Source organism: Lemur catta, chromosome 14 (genome assembly GCF_020740605.2).
Source record: "Lemur catta isolate mLemCat1 chromosome 14, mLemCat1.pri, whole genome shotgun sequence".
NCBI lineage: Eukaryota > Metazoa > Chordata > Mammalia > Primates > Lemuridae > Lemur > Lemur catta.
The window spans coordinates 51,264,680-51,284,675 of record NC_059141.1 but is presented as its reverse complement, the minus strand read 5'-3'; the positions used below and the strand labels follow the sequence as shown (position 1 = coordinate 51,284,675).

The 19,996-nt window shown below is 49.2% G+C and overlaps 1 protein-coding gene across 7 annotated transcripts in view; it reads left to right on the top strand.

Annotated features, from left to right (window-relative positions):
* Window positions 1-1,680: 1,680 nt before the first annotated feature.
* ANXA11 (annexin A11) overlaps window positions 1,681-19,996 on the top strand; it is a 47,761-nt gene continuing 29,445 nt past the window's right edge. The window contains exon 1 of one of the 7 annotated variants that reach the window (XM_045569090.1): window positions 1,681-1,859. The gene's annotated coding sequence lies outside the window, so the exon portion shown is untranslated. Of the gene's footprint in view, window positions 1,860-2,349; window positions 2,368-2,396; window positions 2,415-2,508; window positions 2,527-12,054; window positions 12,079-14,450; window positions 14,470-18,090; window positions 18,109-19,996 lie in introns of those variants that run through there. The other 6 variants (XM_045569088.1, XM_045569085.1, XM_045569089.1 and 3 more) reach the window with 6 other exon arrangements.

The window sequence follows — 19,996 nt, the reverse complement described above, 5'->3', positions numbered from 1 at the left end:
TTCACACCTGCCCCCCGGTCCCACCCGCTCCTGCGCCGAGGCGGGCGCCCCCACCAGGGTAATAAGCAACCCTGGGAGAGTCTTTCCCTGATGCCTTTGACCGTCCGCTCCTCTTCTGTTCCTAGAGGACATTTTCTCCGAGCCGCTCTGAAGCCCTTGGTCTCAATTTCACCCTCACCAGCCCACTCATGTCTAAAAAATGCTGCTAGAGCCGCGCCTAGAGGGGTGTGCGTTCTAGAGGCCACGGAAGATGACTGGACACCCAGGGCCCGCTGTGGGGCCGCAGCCAGGCTGCCCGAGGGCGCGGCTCCCGCTCTGCGCCCGCCCGCACGGCCTGCCGGGGCAGGGCCAGAGGCTGCCCTCCAGCCCCAGTCCTAACCGCTCTTGGAGTTCTGTGTGCCTTTAACATGCAAATAAGACCAGTAGCTTGTTTGCAACGGCCCAAAATAGGCAATAACCTAAATGTCCTTCAGTAAGGAGCTAAGTAATAAATGGTGACGCTCACAATTGTGTACACCGTGCAGTGGATAGGAAGCACCAGGACTATCCTGATGCCAGATGCGCTTGCATGGAAAGACCCTCCAAGATAAAGAGAGTGAAAAAGCACCTTGCAGAAAAGTACTGCAACACTATTTTGCAAACAATCCATTTACGTAAATAAACACGCACATACACAGTGTGTTTTAGAGAGAGCAATCTGGAAAGACACACCTAAAAGCGGGCTGAAGGAGTGAAGAGCGAATCTGAATTATTTTTTGAATATTTTATAACTACCATATATGCATATATTACGTGAGTGTCCCTTTTTCTAAAAACATTAACTTTTAGAACACTTTTAGATTTACAGAAAAATTGCAGATAATACAGGGAGTTCTCATAAACCTGGGTTTCTCCTATTATTAACATATTAGTGTGGTGCTTTTGCTACAATAAATGAATCAATATTGATGGATTTATTAAAGTCCATATATTACGCAGATGTCCTTAGTTTTTACCTACTGTCCCTTTTCCAGGATTCTGTCCAGGATACCACTTTACCTTTAGTCTTCCTCTTGGTTGTGACAGTGTCTCGGACTTTGCTCGTTTTGAATGACCTTGACAGTTTTGAGGCGTATTGGTCACGTATTTTGCAGAACGTTCCTCAACTGGGATATGTCTTGATGTTTTTCTCACGGTTACACTGGGGTAAGGTGTTCTTGGGAGGAAGCCCACAACCTGTGCACGCTATCAATATGATTTATCCCAGCTAATGTTAACCTTGATCTCCTGGCTTAGGTTGTCTGTCAGGTTTCTCTACTGCAAAACTACTTCCCCTACCCTCGTTCCGTACCGTGTGACCTTAAAGATTGTCACCTCCAAAGCACACTGGGCGGAAAGTGCTTAGGAAATGCCTTCCCCTCCAGGAGGCCGAACGCGGCTCAGGGCGGGACCGGGCGCGAGACGGGGTTATTGGTGCCTGGAGGGCCTCTGGGAGCCCGCGGCCTCCTCGACCCGCCCCGCCAACCACTTCCCCCCCCCCGCCCGAAAGCTGGAAGGCCCGCAGCTTGCTACCCCCGCGGGCGGGGACGGCTCCCCACGGGCCGGCCTAGCCCTCACCTGGGGGCGGAGCCGCGTCCAGGCCCCGCCTCTGGCGCGCGGGGCCGTCCGCGCCCGCGGAGTTTTCCGCTGAGCCGGCTCCTCCTCCCGCCCCGCCCTGACGGCTGCGGCGCCCGCGGGTCCCGAGTGCCCCGAGCGCCCCGACAGCAGGAGTGAGACCCAGCTCCGCGCGGAACCGAGGCGCCGCGCCCAGGACGTCCGCCGAGAGAGCCGCTCCTGCCCGCATCCACGTCGCCCCTCGTGTCCCCCGCCCCCGTGGCCAGGTGAGTGAGGGTCCCGTGCCGGCCGGGGCCTGGGACTGGGCGGCGACAGTGCGCCGCGGCCCCTGCGGGTGAGGCCCGGGGCTGCCCTGCGCCCCCTCCTGGCCCGGCCCGGCGGCTTCCTGGTTGCGGGAGTGGGGCAGGCGAAGGAGGTGGCAGGCTGCGTCCTGTGCCCGCCCGGCTGCCCAGCTCCACCAGCGGCGGCGTTGGGGCTGCCCTACCTGTGCGGTCGAAGTGCACTCTCTGGGTCCCCCATGGCCGGGGGTCAGAGGTCAGGGGTCAGTCTTGGCCTGGGTAAGGTCGAGGGCGCAAATCTCAGCCGGCTTGGAGCCAGTGAACTTGCGACCAAAGGCGACTGGCCCTCTGACCCAGCCAAGTTCCCCGGAGTGTGCGTGCCCTTCCGGGCAAGGCTTGTGCTGAGAAGAGCGAGTAGAGAAGGCTGCTTCGGGAACTTTCTCCCGGAACTGGGAGGACGCAAATTCCTGGGTGCTGCTGCTGTTGCAGTTTATTTGTAAGGAACGCTCCCAAGTGTTGGAGAGAAGGGGGGATCCGTCCCAGGTGCTGTGTTTCCCTCCCTGCCTTCCCCCTTTCTCCAACCTTGATCCCCAGTTTCAGAGAGCGATTCTTGGACTTGTATCTCCCCATGGGCTCAGGCCTGAAAGCTTATAAGGTAAAACTGGTCTGTGGTTTAAAGGAGTGACCTGACGATCCTCATCTAGAGACTTGGGAGGGGAAAAGTTAAGCGAGCCGCTGCCAGCCCAAGCTGGGAACAGTTCCCCGGAGCATTTCTGTCTCTGCTCCTCTAGTCAGTGAGCTCTCTGTGGAGGTTGGGTGTTTGGGCACAGACCCTGGCGTCCATGGTAGCCTGCCCCTCAGTTCCCTGCATCCCTGGAGCAGAGCTGTGAGAGTGAGCCCTGCCCGGCCTTCCCCACACAGCAGGGACTAAGGCTTGCAGGGCAGGGCCTGTGATGCGCACTTCTGCCTGGCTGTCATTATGTCCCTTTATTCCTTTCTTGCTGCAGTCAATTGTTGGGGATCCCGGGAGGATTAACAGGGCCCCTTCCCTCGAGGTATTCTCTGTGCTACCAGGTGTTCCCTGATAAGAGAGGCCAGGCGAGGTGCCAGGGCAGTTTGTTGCCCTGGCATTGGGTGCACAGCACCGTGGGCTTCTGCATACCTCCCTAATCTCACTTCTGACTAGTCTCTGTGCTTTGGTTTCCCCATCTGTAAAATGGGGATGATAATAGTGCCTACCTCATAGGCTTATTGAGAGGATTCAATGCATTAATATATTTAACAACCACACGGTGTTCAGGTACTGACCAGTCAGAACAGATGGTGACCAGTGCACCATACTTGTGTGTCCCAGGTGGGTGTCACCCACATTAGACATAAAGTGTCTAGGCTCATAAGTGACGAGATGTAAGTGTCAATGAATAATAATAGTAGCTGTTACTCCCTCCACACAGCAGAAGGTGCAGCAGAGCTGAACTGCCCCCGTCCTGGACCGGCTGTCTTGGCGCATGCTGCTCTGTCCTCCTGGAATGACCTCCTTCGCCCAGTGTGCCCTGGCTTCTCCCCACTCCCGGGAGTCCCCCAGGGGCATGCTCTGAGCTCATTCAGCCCCCCTTCCTCACTCCTCCAGCACTGACCCAGTTCACAGTACGCAGTACTTGCCTTGCCTTGCCTAGTGTTTGTATGGCCACGTGGCTTATGTCTGCCTTTTCCTCTGTCTCTGGAGGGCGGGGGCTGTTTCTGACTCACCTCTTGGTCTCTCCATCACATGGGCCTTACCTAATGTAGGTGCTCAGGAAATGTTAGTTGAATGAAAGAGGCAGGCCAGGGAAGTGGATTCCCTGTGGTTAGAATATTGGACCTAGAAGGCTTTGGATAGGCAGAGAAAAGTGGGGAGGATGAGATGGAAATGAATCCAGAGTGAGAGGCCAAGTAGGAACCCTGTCTGATGCCTTTGTGTAGCCAGGACAAAGATGATAGAAAGGGCCCATTCTGCATGGCTGTGTCTAGAAGGCCAGGATCGATTAGCCATGCCTTGGTCACAAGGTTAGGAGAGGTGGTGGGGGGCTTGGGGTGACAGGAGTGAGAGCTGAGACAAAATAGGTTAGTGTAAGTTCTTCTTGGGAACTCACTGCAGAATAGAGAAAAGAAACCAGTGTGGGCAGGAGGCAAATCCGAGCCACATGCTGGACCTTCGGAGGGCCCAGGACCTTTCTGGAATACCCTCTGCTTCCTCCTGGATTCACCCCACTCTCTCTCTCCCTTTTTAGCTGCCATCTTCCCTCTTAAGTGTAAAGCCGTTCCTGGTGCTTGGCCCGTGGGAAGCACACATGGGGGAGAGTCTGTGTGTGGGTGTGGCTCACCAGCACAGCCAAGGGAACAGGCTCTCCAGTTTCTTTGGATTTTTCTCTGTGACACCCTCTGATCCCACTGCCCCTGGAATATCAGGAGTTTTGAGTGATACCTAGATAGGAAAGCTCTTAGGGTAAATGAAGAAACAGGTTTTCTTGGTAGGAGTTTGCATTTTTAAAAGGAGTTGTTGAAATTCAATGAAACTTTCTTGTAACCACAGAAACTGTTCCACATTAGGCTTGCTGACCCTAACCTGTGAAATGAAGGTCTGATAGTCACATGATTGGTTGTTATTGGGGAGGATCCTAACAGTGTAGCCTGAACAGTGACCTGAGTCACAGAGGAAGTAGTGGGTGGGGGCACCCCAGGAGTTAGGGGACAGAGTTCTCGTCTGTGCTGGGTAACCTGGGACAAGCCATTTAGCCACACAGGGCCCCGGTGTTCTGGATGATAAAATGCCTGCCTCAAATGGAGAATCAGATGAGATGATGTTTGCAAAGGGATTTGAGATCTGTTGGGGGTGGAGATGACAACGTTGATATCGTGGGTGTGTTACTCCAGGGAACCAGGAAGCTAGGAGTGGAGCGGGTGGTGGTTGAAGCCTGGCTCTGTGAGCTCTTGGTGTCTAGTTTTCTGGGGGCTTGTGCTCTTCCTTAGCAGAAAAGAAAGGAGGAAGTTGAGATGAAAATCAGGTCCCCCCCAACACCTGGCAGGGGGAGGCTGGCTTGGAGGACAGCGAGGAGAAATGTGGGGGCTGCCGACAGGGAGGTGAGGGAGCATATGGCTCAGTCAGCCTGGGCAGGGCATCTCGGGGGAAAGGGTGTGTATGGGCAGGGCTCGTGGTAGCAGATGTGAGCTTGCTGTGTCCACTGAAAAGGTCACAGCTATTTTTAGGAAGTAGGTGAAAAGGCATGTTTCTCTTGAACTCTTCATTAGTGAGCACCCACCGTTTGCCTAGCCCTGTGCTGTGTGCACAAAAGGAGAGCCACCTTCACTCATTCCCCTGGATGTCCCTGAGAGATGGGACACTGGATGAGAACCAGGTTTAGAGGATGGCGAAGAGCGTGGATTTGGCTTTGGACCTGTTAAATTTGAGATGCCTTTGAGATACCAGATAGGCTGGTGGGTCTGGGGCTCAGGAGAGGCCTAGGCTAGACTGACATTTTTGTCTAGGTTGTGTGTGTATTTGAAGTCAAGGGCACAGTGCGATTGATGAACTCACCTCGGACGGCTGAGTAAAGGAAGATGAGCCTGTAAAGGAGTCAGAAAGAGAGCGGCCTGAGGGGCACAGCGCAGTTGTACCACAGCAGCCAGGATGCGTCCGTTTCAGTAGGGCAGAGTGGTCAGCAGTGGCCGTGCTGCCCGTAGCTGCGGCTGTGCTGGCGGGGCGATGGGAGCAGAGCCAGGCTGGAATGAATGGTGAGGAGCAGCAGCAGGTGAGGATCTGGGGATAGCACGTATAGCCAGGCTTTGAAATGCTGCCTTTAAGGGGAGGAGGACATCGTTGAGGGAGTCCCGCTCGCTTTCCACCCGAGAAAGTAGCATGTGGATAACCTGCAGATGACATCCCTCCCCGCCTCTCCCTGTGCTCACGCGGACACAGGCACCTGCAAAGGTTTGCTCCTTTCACATGATGGATTCATGCTGGACACCGTAATCTGCAGCTTTGGTTTCTGACTTACTTATCACACACAGTAACTCTGGGTTGCTGTTATTCTAGGTCAGTAGCAGCTGTGGAATGTTCTATAGTACGGAATTACCATGATTTATTCTTCCTTTCCCTTATCGATGGGTATTGAGATCATTTACTGTTTATTGACTTAAAATAGTATTGGAGTAAATAGCCTATAAGGACCCTGATAAATGTATTTGTTTATAAACAGTTGACATTTTTATGACACTTAGTTTTCAAAATCAAGGGCAGATTACAAACCTTGTAATATATCTTTACTAGATATTATGAATAGGACTCTAACCATATATGCTAAAATTTTAAATATATATATAAACATTCTTTTTTTCCTATTCATTGGTTATTAATTTCAACCTTATCTTTATTCATCCTTGTTAATTTTGGTTTATTTTGTTGCACTCCTTTTGATGTCTTAACTGGTACATTTATTTTAGTCTTTTAATTTAAAAAGCATGTAGTACTCAACATTTTCCTTTGAGTACAGTTCAAGCTGACTGGCTTTTGTATGAAGCGCTCACCTTTCCATTGCTTTCTAGTCACTATGTCAATTGGTTTTGATCCCAGGATTGTTTAGAAGATGGGGTCCTGAATTTCCAAGTAGATAGTTTTGTGTAGGGTGTGATCATATTTTATTGTTGACTGCTAGTTTTATTGCATTTTGATTTGTGTATGTGGTCTGCAAAAATCTCTTCTTATGGGATGGTATTAAATTTTCTTTGTGGCTATGATCAATATTAATATTGATTCATATGAATATGATCAATATTAAAATGTTCCATGTACATGAAGGAAGAAAATTTGTATTCTCTGTAGGACACAGACTTTAGACATATCTATTAACTTGAGCTTGCCCTTTATATCCTTGCTTACCCATCTGGCAGATTCTCAGAGGTGTATCAAAAACTCTCATTATAATTTTTTCTTTTACGAGACAGGGTCTTGCTTTGTTGCCCAGGCTGGAGTGCAGTGATGCCATCGTAGCTCACTGCAGCCTCCAAGTCCTGAGCTCAAGCAAGCCTCCTGGCTCGGCCTACTGAATAGCTACAACTACAGGTGTGCACCATCACACTCAGCTAATTTTTAAAATTTTTTGTAGAAATGGGGTCTCGCTGTGTTGCCCAGGCTGGTCTCAAACTTCTGGCCTCAAAGGCTCCTCCCACCTCGGCCTCCCTCAGTGCTGGGATTACAAATGTGAGCCACTGCTCCCTGCCAGATAAGTGCATTTTATAAGTAAATGAAAGGCTCAGAAATTGAGAGGCAAGCATCAAAGGGCATGCAAGTCATGCCCCTTATAGTTTCTATTTAGGCTCTCATGAAGCAGTTAGTAATCAGGTCTTGCTTCTCAGCTCACGACTGTCCTGATGGTCCCCATGATAGCCAGGTTTGTAGAAGGGATAAAAGGAGCTTTGCCTGCAGACTCCAGAGCCATGGCCCGGGAACCTCCTTTCTCTTTGGCAGTTCCTGCCCCCTTCCTTTAGGTCCGAGGAGACTGACCACTGACTTGCACTTATACATTATGTTTCCTTCCTCATTTGAGGTAGCAGTGTGAGCTTTCTCTTTTCTCCAAGGGATATAACAAAGTGGTTAGGACACAAAACTTTCCCTGGGCCAAGTGTCAGCTATAAAGACCCGGCCCCCAAGTCTTATGCTCTTCTCTATGCTTGTGTTTTAAGTCACATAAACTATCTCAACAGACTGGAATGGCCTGAGCATTGTTGTACCCTGAGACCCTACTGAGTAGTTCTCCAAGTCTTGTGTTTACAGACAAAGTCAAACGGCCAAAAAAAAGGGCTGGAAAAAACCCTTGGCTTACTGTGGCAGGATTATCAAGAACTCCTCAACACATTTTTAATATTAATATTTCCACCTCTGGTTTTTCTTTGGCATGTCTTCGCCCGGCCCTTGGTTTAAAATCTTTTCTTTTTCATTTAAAAAGAAATTTCTTTCTGTTATAATTGGCACATGGCTGGGGGTGGAGGGAGAAAGGATGGCAGAGGCCGTGATAGCAGCAACAAACTTCATTTGGTGGTTTCTGTCTTTGGTAGAGGAATTCAGACTGTTCACGTACTAGATATACTTGATTTTATTACTGTGTCCTGTTTGTTACTTATAATACTTGGTGGTTATTTCTTTCCTTTCCAGATTTTTGCTATCTTGGTTAAGTTTCTTATCCTTTTTCTTCCCCACCTAACCTGTATTCGGATTCAGGTTTGGGCCAGGCGTGGTGGTTCACGCCTGTAATCCTAGCACTCTGGGAGGCCGAGGCAGGCAGATCATTTGAGCTCAGGAGTTCGAGACCAGCCTAAGCAAGAGCGAGACCCTGTCTCTACTAAAAAAAAAAAAAAATAGAAAGAAATTAGTTGGACAACTAAAAATATGTAGAAAAAATTAGCCAGGTATGATGGCACATGCCTGTAGTCCCAGCTACTCAGGAGGGTGAGGCAGGAGGATCGCTTAAGCCCAGGAGTTTGAGGTTGCTGTGAGCTAGGCTGACGCCACGGCACTCACTCTAGCCTGGGCAACACAGCGAGACACTGTCTCAAAAAAAAAAAAAAAAGATTCAGGTATGGTTGTGAATGAAGGGAGGAGCTTCTCTCTCTTTCTCTCCATCTCCAGAAATCAGAGTCCAGGTTTGTAAGTGTCAGTTCCATGAGGTTGTCCAGGCACCAGGCTCCTTATGGAACGTTGTTCCCAGCATTCTCTAGGGTTGTGGTTTTCAAACTTGAGCATGTGTAAGAATAATGTGGAATCCTTGCAGATGTCACAGATTCCTGGACCTCACCCCAATGGTTCTGATGTAGGGGGTCTGTTGTGGGACCTGAGCATTTCAATTCCTAACAGGTGCCCTGGTTGTCGCTGACGCTGCTGGTCTTGGGGCTGCACTTGGGGTAGCACTGCCTCGGTGCGTCCCTTACTTGCAGGGCCCAGGACAGGTCACTTCCACATCCGCATGGTGGGCCCTGCCCTAGTGCCTAGGGAAGCTGGTAAACATGGTCCTTACTTGGGGCCACTGTGTGCCAGGCTGCAGTGAGTGTTCTGTTACTAAAGCAAGAGAGCGCAGATGGTTGAGGGGGACAACCAGAAGTTTCTGGAACACCACCTACTGCTCTCCTTAATTTGAAACTACTGCTCTGCTGATCAGTCTTGCCATAGGCTTAGCTAGTGTTCCTCAGGTTAGGAAGTGGGAATAGTAGCTCAGGACAGTGGCAAGCAAGGTAGCCTCTGTCCCTGTGGGCTGGTGAGTAGGTCCCAGCCGCTGCTGATTGTGGAAGCTCTGAGAGTCAGGGGGCTGCCCCGGCAGCCATGCGCTCTGCCTGGCACCACCTCCAGATCTTCCAGGCCCCACTGGATCTGAGTGGCCCCTACAAGACCCAACTTTGGGATGGGGAGTGTGCTGCTGCTTCCCAGCTTGCCTTCTTCAACCCCAAATATGACACTGAGGTGACTATTTCCAGGAGAGCTTGGGGGCGAAGCCATTTGAACCCTGAACTGAGCTGGGGCTGGTAATACTCTGCAGAGATGAGAGCAGTGACTGCCAACCCCTGCTCTCTGCTGTTGTCAGCCATGCATAAGTAGGTGAACTAGGGAGAAACTGTCACTCAGACTCCCCTGGAGCAGATGACACTTCTGTGTGGCTTGATTTTATGGGACATTATTTGGGAGGCAGCAGTCTCTTTCTCACTCTGTCTTTCCCAGAGTAACCTTCCCATTTCCCAAGTTCATACTCCAGCCTGGGAAGGGGATTGGAGCCCACAAATGTGCTGAGTGGTGGGGAGCCAGCCTGGACCCTAAAGCAGTAGCCTGGAAATCAAGAGACATCGTTCTAGTCATTGTCCTGTCCCCAGCCAGCCCTGAGACCTCAGGAAGGCCCTTCCAGCTCTGATATTTTAGGATTCCTGTGTAATCCAAATGTCAGTGCACTGGGAATTGACTTTTTATTTCTAAGAAGTGTCTTTCAGAGCCTACTCGTTCAAGTTCAGCCCCTTGGTGAGGCCCCAGACACTGCCCCGTTGCCACTCTGCCAGCCTGCCTTGCCAGGAATTTCCCCAGGCTGAGCTGTCCCGGAGGGTAGAGTCTGAGGCACAGCCTGGCTAATGATTGACACGGGCTCCGGCTATTTTTAATTCCTGGAGTGTGGGTGGGGAGTTGAAGGCTTAATAGCACCTTCTGTAGGCTTCTTGTTTAGTGCCTGGGAAAATTCGGTCAAGGTTGGTAGAGTGCTGCCCTGGGGCTGTCAGCCTTGCTTTGGTGACTTAATGGCATCTGTGACCCATGAGATCGGGCACTGCCGCTCTGCAGCCCCTGCTGGGGGCCCCCAGCCCCTTCCCAGAAGAGCTCTGGATGTTCATACACCCCCTTATGTCACTTAACATAAGGAGGGGCAGAGAGGAACGTCATAGATGTGTCCTCTCTGCCTCCAGAATTCCGGAGCCTACGTACTAGAGGCCATCAGAACAGGTGCCACCCAGGGTGTGGAAGAGATGAGTCAGGGTCCACTGGTATCCCTGCCAGTATTCATGTGTCAGGGACCTCCTGGTGCCAGCCCCGTGCCAGGTGGTGGTGGGAGGCAGAGAGGAGGAGAGGCGTCTCCTGCAGCCTGTAGTGCTGACTCCCTCCCGTTGAGGCCTAGAAAAAGGTGCCTGGCTCTGGCACTTGCTGGGTGCGTGACCTTTGCATGTCAAGAGTCATCTCTGAGCCATAGTTCCCTTGTTTATAAAAGGAGGGTGGGTGATAATATCTATGGGTAGGATCATTGTGAAGGTTAATGAGGTGATATATTACGTGTACCCATCCTAGGAATTAGAAAAGGGGGAGCTTTATTAGAACACTAGAGGAAACATTTTAGGCCAAGTGCTGGGGAGTTCAGGAAGAAGGATCAGTGTGGGAGGGGGATCAGGGTGGGCTTCCCAAAGGAGGTGGGACTCCACCTATTCTCACGGAAGGCCAGGACATGGGGTGATGGGCCAGCTGGAGGGACCATCTGAGCAGAAGTCCTGAAAAGGGAAAGTGCTGAGCTAAGGACATGCATTTTCCGTGGTTCTTCCCATCACACATGTACCTCTGGGACCTTCTGTTTTCCTTGCCGTTCCTCAGTGGCCCAGTGTACTCTTGGCCCAGGGCTGCCTGGTATAGCTTAGGATGCCAGCTGCGGAGGGTCCCGTCCCAAGATGAAGGGGAGTCTCCTCCAGAGTGATCTGTGGGTCCTTGCAGCTTCCAGTTGCATGAGGCTGAAAGGGGACTTTGTCACCATTAGAAGAGCAGCCCTTGGCCGGGCGCAGTGGCTCATGCCTATAATCCTAGCACTCTGGGAGGCCGAGGCAGGTGGATCGCTCGAGGTCAGGAGTTCGAGACCAGCCTGAGCAAGAGCAAGACCCCGTCTCTACTAAAAATAGAAAGAAATTATCTGGCCAACTAAAAATATATATAGAAAAAATTATCCGGGCATGGTGGCACATGCCTGTAGTCCCAGCTACTCGGGAGGCTGAGGCAGGAGGATCGCTTAAGCCCAGGAGTTTGAGGTTGCTGTGAGCTAGGCTGACGCCACGGCACTCACTCTAGCCTGGGAAACACAGCGAGACTCTGTCTCAAAAAAAAAAAAAAAAAGAAGAAGAAGAAGAGTAGCCCTTGATAAGGGACATTTGAAGGAGAGGTTTCCTGAGGCTTCTGGGCAGGGTGGGGGTGCCTCAGCCATTTGGAGCTGGAATAGACACTCTCTTGAGCCTTCTAGGTTTGAAGGGGCTGAGCTTCCCTGAGTGGTTTGAATAGGCCTTGAGCACTGGGTGGTGGGTGTTGGGGCCTCCCTGGGGGAGGGCAGGGGCTCCCTGCTGCTCTGGACCCTTGGTCTCACCCTCCATCTCCCCTCCCCCAGTCTGTGGTGAGAGAAGGGCCCTGCGTGAGCATCGGCTCCTGTGATCACAGGTGCAGATGCCTGCAGGGGCGGCCACTGCCAGCCCTAGCTGAGTGTCACCATGCAGAACGTGGGACTCTTATTGCCAGGTCCCCTAGTGTAACATTTTTTAAAAGATTTAAATCAGAGTCTCTTTTTCAACCCCCACCTCCCCTGAAATAAAAGTTCATGAGTTCAAACCATCACAGAGCCCCGGCTTCCAGGAGGCAGAAGTTGAAAACCGCTGAGCCCTTGCAGGCCCACTCATTGAACAGGTGATGTAGACAAGGCCAGGAGAGGCTTAGGTTTGTTAAGGCCCATCCGAGAGAAGCCAGTTTCCAAACAACCTTCCACTCAGCTTGCGAAGAACATATTTCCTGAATTCTCCATTTTCCTCCCCACTTTTCCTGGGAATGGCTCTTAAATGTGTGTGTGCATTTTCCTGGATTTGCACTATTCTTTTTATCTCCCCAGGTTGAGAAAAAGCGTAGTGCAGGCAGCACTTTATTTTTACCTTCCTGGTCCCCTGGAGTCTAGCCCCGCCCCTGTTGGCCTCGTAGCCCAGGTGGAATTACTGTAAAGTTAGTGAAATTTAAACTCAGGCCCCCCTCCCACACTTGTAGAGGCCCTAACAAGCCTCTGGGAGGGGCCCTAGCAGTGGGTTACAAAGTCTTACGGTTTTATAAAATTTACAAAAAAGTAAGATGTTTTGTATTCTTTTTCTTAAAGAGGGCCCCTAAAATTGTGTAAACTTCAAGCCCCACAAAACCTGGGCCTACTCCTACAGATGCTGGTAAAAATCCCAGAGATTGGCTGGGAGAAAGTGACTCTGGAAGTAAATGGTGTTTTGTTTTGTTTTAACTTTTACCTACAAAATATGTGTTTATTTTTTCAGAAAGTAGTTGAATATTATAATTCAACTGTGTTGATAACATTCTGTTTGCAAAGTTAGAAGAATGGTGCTTATTTTATTATTATGCTTTGTAATTGATATGTAATATATTTATTGCTACACTATAAAAATATTTCATAATAAAATGAGAAAAGTCAATATATTGATCCAAAGGCTTGTAATGAAGCCAGCAGTCCCCTGACGCACCCCTCCCCTTTCTCTCTCCAGAGCTAACCACTTTTAACTATTTATCTTTAATTAATAGGCTTATGTTACTGCTTCTTAATTTATCAGTTTTGACATTATGTGTTGATTTCCTGCCTGGATAGATAAGGAACCAATACATACATACATTCATCAGTATTTAATGCTTGCATTATTATGACTGTAAATTATATTGTTCAGTGCTGTGCCAGGTAATTTGCCACGGCCACACTTTCAGGAGTGCAACCCTTCATGATCCATTATTCCCCAAGTGAATACTCTCCCCCCTTTTTTGGCCTGATTTTCTGTGTATGTCTTGTTCCAAACTGGACTAGTTGCTCGCCAGGCCTGCTGCTCAGCTGTCATCAGGGACTTCCTCTTACAATCTTCCATGTTAGATTTCCCCTGTTCCTGGGACTTATATATTTTCTTTTCTTTATTTTCCTTATTTGTGTTCTCATTTTGCTGGAGTCCTCTGAAAGTTCCTTAGAAAAGTGCGTGGGAGGTAAGGTTTTGTTGTTGTTGTTGTTTTTTGTTTTTTGTTTTTTGAGGCTTTGTATGCCTGGAAATGTCTCTATTCCATACTCTCAGTAGTGGATAATTTAGCTGGCTATAAGAATTATAAAGTGAAGATAATTTCCTTTCAGAATGATGAACACATTATTCTGTTGTCTTCTAGTTTCCATTGATTGAAGTCCAGTCCCATTCTAGTTTCCAAGAAAAGGACCTGTGTTTTAGTGTCTTGTCTTTGCCTCTTGTGTTCTCAAATTTTGCAGTGATAATGCTTTGCTGTCTTTTTTTCAGTCATTGGGTTGTCACTAGGTGGTCCTTTCACCAGAGAGTTTTATTTCGGTGTTGGTCAAAGTTCTTGTATAATCACTGATAATTTTCTTGCCTCTGTTTTTCCTGTTCTTTTCTTCTAGAACTCCTTTCAGTCAGATATTGAGACTCTTACATCTGTTCATTTTCTTATCACTTCTCTTTCCTGTTTGATTTCTTTGTTGTTCTCTTTTCTGGATTTTCTTGACTTGATCGTCTAACCTTTCTGTTGAATTTTTTATTTCAGCCCTGCTTTAAATTTTTGAAAGCATTTTACCATTCTCTAATTATTCTGTTTTCGTAGCATCTGCTTTTTGTTTTATGGGTACAGTATTTTCTCTTACATCTGAGGATATTCATTATATTTTGCCCTCTACTTCTGTGCATTGTTTCCCCAGTTCCTTTTCTTCTGTTTTGAAGAAGGTCTCTTCTTGGAGACCTTTGTCAGATGTTCTGCAATCCTTTGCTGTCTGTTTATATGAGGATAAAGACAGTAAAAAGCTAGTTAATATTTAAAGCTGATTAGAGTCCCTGGGTGGGGCGAATAGGAGGGGGCAGGATTTCATAACATCTCTTCTCCCATCATGTTTTTCCTGGAAGGCTGTCATTCCCCCAAACTGCAAAATTCATCTCTCCTCAGCATTGGTGTTCTCACTTCACCTGCCTTTGCCTCAGGCTGAAAGCTATGCTTGAGCTCCCACTGGCTGCAGAGCCCTGGGATACAAGGAACAAAGAGAAACTTCTTGGAGAAGTAAGTCTGAGAACAGGAGGGCAGGAGGTTCTGGGCCAGCCTTCTTGGGGTCTTGCTGGGTCACCTTGGCCTGCCACTTCTACCCTTCTGGTTGTCAGTTTCCCCATTTGTGAAATGGAGTGAGGTGGGCTGGGATGGAACTGAGTCATCTCTAAGGGGCTGGGTGACCTCTGGCGCCCCAGGTGCGGGGTCCTGGCAGATGGGTGTGACTGCCCTGCCCTTGCAAATCAGCCTGCAGACCTTTTCCTCCTCAGCTCTGCATTGCTGGCTGGGCGTGTCTTGCCTGGCCTCACAGAACTCACCTGAGAGCCCGGGTCTCACCATGGTGACTCATGTTGACTGTTAATAGGCATGAGCAAGCCTTTATGGAGCTCTTATTGTAACACATGCAGGGGAGGCAGGCACCTGGTTCCTCCTGTCATTGTTAGAATAATGGATTTTTTGTGGTCTTGGTGATTTAATGCTTCCCTGGTCAAAGAAACCTTGCTACAGTTAGGTAGACTTGTTCACGGAGATTAGAGGCCTTTACAGAGATCACCGTGGAAGGGTCTGGAGGGAAGAGAGAAAGAATGGTCATGGGATATATTAGTTATTTATTTATTTTTTATTGTAAATTGACAATTTAGAATTGTATAAATGTATGGGGTACAAAGTGATACTATAATTTATCAGTACAATGTGGAATAATTAAATCAAGCTAGTTAACATCTCCATCTCCTCAAATACTTAACATTTTTTGATAAGAAAATTTGAAATATGCTCTCTTGGAAGTTTTGAAATGTACAATAATCTATTACTAACTCTATTCACCACACTGTACAACAGAACTCAAAGAAAAAACATATTCCTCCTGTCCAACTGTCTAACTGAGATTTTGTACCCATCACCTCCCCGTCGTCCCCCCCCCCACCCCAGTATATATAGTATATTAGTTTTCTGTTGCTGCTGTAACAAATTGCTACAAACATGTGGCTTAAAACCCCAGTAGTTTTTTGGGAGGTAAAATATGCATAGCATAAAATTCATTATTTTAACCATTTTTAGGTGTGTGGTTCAGTGGCATTAAGTACATTCACATTCTTGTGGCATGGTCACCACCGTCCATGTCCAGAATCTTTGCATCTTCCCAAACTCTCTGTACCTGTTTAGCATGAGCTCCCTAGTCCCTCTTCCCCCGGCTCCTGGCAGCAACATTTTAGTTTCTGTCTCCACGAATTTAATCACCCTAGATACTTCACATAAGTGGAATCATATAATATTTGTCCTTTTGTGACTGGCTTATTTCATTTAGCATAATGTTTCTAAGATTCCTCCATGTTGTAGCATGTGTTTATTGTGTATCTATAGTCTATTGTGTGTCCCCCACACTTTGTGCATCCATTCATCCATTGATGGACACTGGGTTGTTTGTTTCGACTGTGAGTAATGCTGCTAAGAATATGGGTGTACGAGTGTCTGTCTGAGTCCCTGCTTTCATTTCCTTTGGGTATACAGGTTGAGCAGCCCAAATGCAAAATATGATATGCTCCAAAATCTGAAACTTTTTGAGCGCTGACGTGACACTCAAAGGAAATGCTCATTGAAACATTTACAATTTTCAGATGCAGGGTGCTCAATGGTAAGTAAGGTGCAGATGTTCCAAAATCTGAAAAATCTGAAACCTGAAACACTTCTGGTCCCAAGCATTTCAGATAAGGGACACCCAACCTGCCTACCCAGAGGGAGTTGTGTGTTTAATTTTCTGAGGAACTGCCATATTGTTCTCCGCAGTGCTGCACCATTTTACCACGACTTTATTTTTTTTGGCAGAAAGGAACAGACCTGGAATCACATGACTTTATCCACAGTCTGATGGGTCTCATGGGTCTCCTGGTGCTAAAATCAAGGTGTTAGCAGCTCTGTCTTCCAGAGCTCTGGAGGAGAATCTATTTCCTTGCCTTTTCTAGCTTCTGGCGCCTGTCTGTGCTCCTTGGCTCATGGCCCCTTCCTCCATGGGTGGAATCCCTCTCCTGCTTGGAATCTCTCCTGCCCTTCCTTTTCCTCCTTAACCCAGCCAGGAAAGGATCTCTGCCTTTCAGGACCCTTGTAATTGGCTTGGGCCCACGTGGATAGTATAGGGTGGTCTCCCCGTCTCATGGTTGGTAACCTTCATCCCATCCAGACAGTCCCTTTTGCCATGTAAAGTAACATATTCACAGGTTCCAGGGAGATCCGGGTGTGAACTGTCGGGAATATCTGTGAAGGGCCTAGTCAAGGAAACTTAGTTCCCTGGTGGCTTAGTCTCAGGCTTTGAACACCCCTCCCATCTATCTCTTCCCCTTACCAACATTGTCCTGAAGCCCCCTGTGACCCTAACGGTTGGGTAGGCACTCCTGTCACTATGTGGGCTGGCCACCTGGTGGGTGGGTACTTGACATGGGACAAGTTTGGTGTGTGCCCAGGATCTTTGACAGTTTTCCCCTCTCCTGATGTCAGAGCCTGTCCTCACTGGCCCCTTGGGAGAGACCAACACTAGTTGAGTTGGTCACAGAGTGAAGATAACTGTCCCATACTTTACAAAGCTTGTTCTTGTTCTTACCACATTCAGTCCTCACAGTAATCCGAGGTAGGTGAGGCAGATGGCATGGAGGTTCAGAGAGGTTAAGTTGCCCAGGGAGCATCACACAGCAAGTGGTGGAATTAGGACCCAGATCCTGGCTCCCAGGCAAACGCTTCTTAGGAACAAGGTAAAGTTAACTGAGTACTTAACTATGTGTTGGATAGCTTTCTGTATGTATATCAGTGTATCAAATCCTCACAGCGTGTAGTAAGATGGATGTATTTTCCCCCATTGTACAGGTGAGGAGAAAGGCTCAGAGAGGTCAAGCAGTATGCCCAGGTCACACAGCTAACAAGTGGTAGAGCTAAAATTGAATCATTGTCACTGGACTCCACACCCTGTGTATCACTCCAGTGGCCCAGCAGCAGCGTTAGAAGATGGCGTGAGAGCTGTGTGAGCTGTGGGTAATACTCATCCAGCAGAACTGAGAAGTCTCTCGTGACTGTCCTGTGATTTTTGTGGCTCTTGATTGGGCAGTGTGGGCCATGAAGAGAGGGGGGAACGGGCCCATAGCGTAGGAGAGAGAGTAGTGGGGGCGGTAGCAGGGCCTGCCGAGAATCAGTGTGAGGTGTGGTGAAAGCCAGTGTCCGGAGGCTCAGGCTGCGTGTTCTGGGATGGGCCCTCAGCTTCCCCTTTCCCCACCCAGCTGTGGGGGAGTTAGAGGAGGAGTTCCCCATGTTCTCTTCCAGCTGTTTGAGGAGTTGCATTTGTGCAGACAGTCACTGCTGCAGGGCTTGGAGTGTGGAGCATCCCTGTGGGCTGAGCTGATCTGGAAGAAACTGGGTCAGACTTTGCAAGGACTGGAGAGTGCTGACAGCTAGAGGCTCAGGCGCCCTGGACTTGTGCTGGATGGGCCTCAGCCCACTCCCACTGTTCTGCTGGCCCCTGCTAGGCTGGTCCTGGGAGAAGCCCCTCTGCCCAGGTGTTGTAACTGGGAAAAGCTTCCCCTGCGCGGAAGTGGTGAAGCAAAGACACAGACCTGTCTCTCCCCCTGGCCTGAACCACACTTACAAAACAACCTGCAGTTTCCCTTTTTGGAGGTGAGTGTGTTTCCTTAGGTTCTGTCTTAATCTGTTCAGGTTGCTGTAGCAAATCATCATAGACTGGGAGACTTGTAGATAACGAAATTTATCGCTCACAGTTCTGGAGGCTGGAAGCCCAAGGTCAAGGTGCCAGCAGATTCAGTGTCTGATGAGGGCCTGCTTTTTGGTTCACAGCGGGTACCTTCTCCCTCCTCGCATGGTGGAGAGGGTGGGGAGGCTCTCAGGGGTTTCTTTTATTAAATATAAGGACACTAATTCCACTCATGAGGGCTCTGCTCTCATGACCTAGTCCCCTTTCAGAGGTCCCCCCCTCCAAATGCCATCACATTGGGGGTTAAGATTTTAACAAATGAATTTTGGGGGGGCACAAACCTTCAATCTATAGCAGGTCCTGACCATACCTTGGAGTCAGGACTTGGGTGTAGGACTTTTTTTTTTTGGTCACTGCCACTGTGTCTGTTACAAGAATCTTGTGGCATCTACTAGGACCGAGACCTGAGTGCCCCTCACATTCTGGCCTGGATGCCAGCCAGATAGTAATAGCATATCTGTGTGTGCCTTCTTCCTCTGTTGTCCACTTTCTGCTCCTCGCAAATCCAGGATTGGGCTTGGCATTGCACCCAGATGTTAAATGACAGGTGTTGGCTCTTCCGGGAGCCTGTTTGCTGTGGGCAGTCCTCAAAGGGGAGCTCTGCCACAGAGAGGGAGGAGAGGAAGGAATGGCCCAGGCTTGCCAAGAACCCCGCTGTGGGGTTTGACAGAGAGCCCTTGCGTGGGCTCCGCGTGCTCTTGGCATGCTTTTTGTAGAAAGTGAGCTCCTCCTAACTCACTCTCCCCTGCTCAGCTTCAAGGGCTGGTATGGAAAGGCAGGTGGGACTAGAGAAGGTGGTTTGTCAGTGCCCGAGCCAGAGGGAAAGTTCTGAGGACAGGCTGTGGGTGCCCTCGGGGTTGGAGCTCACGCAGGCCGCGGCCCTGCTTCTGCAGGTCCCTCCTCCTTGGCAGGTGTCCTCTCCAGGAGGCCTTTCAGGGGTGCCTCCCACACCCGTGGCCTCACCCTACCAGCAGTCTCTTGCCTCTGCTGCCCCCCTTACTCCTGGAGCCTGGAGCAGGTCCCCAGACCCAGGCGTGTGGGGGGATGGAAAGAAAACATTGCCCATTTCCTGTTGGGGCTTCTGCATCAGGAGGTTGGAAAATCCAACACAGCCAGTCCGCATGGACTCCACTCCTCCCATCCTCTGCCCTTCACGCTGTCCTGACCTTCCCACTTCATGTTTCTCCCCGACTCCACGCCCTCCCCCTCCACCCCTACGGTTCTCATCCTGGGTATTACCAAATGGCCCATGGTCTTCTGGGACCCTCGAATCCTGTTTTCTATTTAATATTGGGTAAACTGGTACAATAAGATGTTAAATAACGTCATGAGAACAAACTTGATATTAAATTGTCCCTATCCGCATTTTACAGATATGGAAAACTGAGGCACAGAAAGGTTAAGTAACCTGTCTGAGGTCACACAGCTAATAGGAAGCAGAATTAAGATTTGAACCTGAGCAGTCTAGCTTCAGAGTCCATGTTCTTCCCACCATTCTACACTGCCTTTAATGAAGTACCCGGGATCGCACAGTGAAAACTGGACGTAGAAACCAGATGTCCTAATTCCTAATTCCATTCTACTCTATCACACCAGTGTTTCTAAAGCTCAATCCTTGAAATATGAGTTCCTGGGTCCAGTGTGCTCAGTGAGGCAGTATAGTGTAGCAGTAAAAGTCTTGGGGTCTAGAGCCAGACTGCCTGGGTTTAGGTCTTGGCTCTGCCATTTACTAAATATAACCTTGGGCAAGTTACGTAACCTGTCCATACCTCAGTCTCTTCATTTCTAATATGA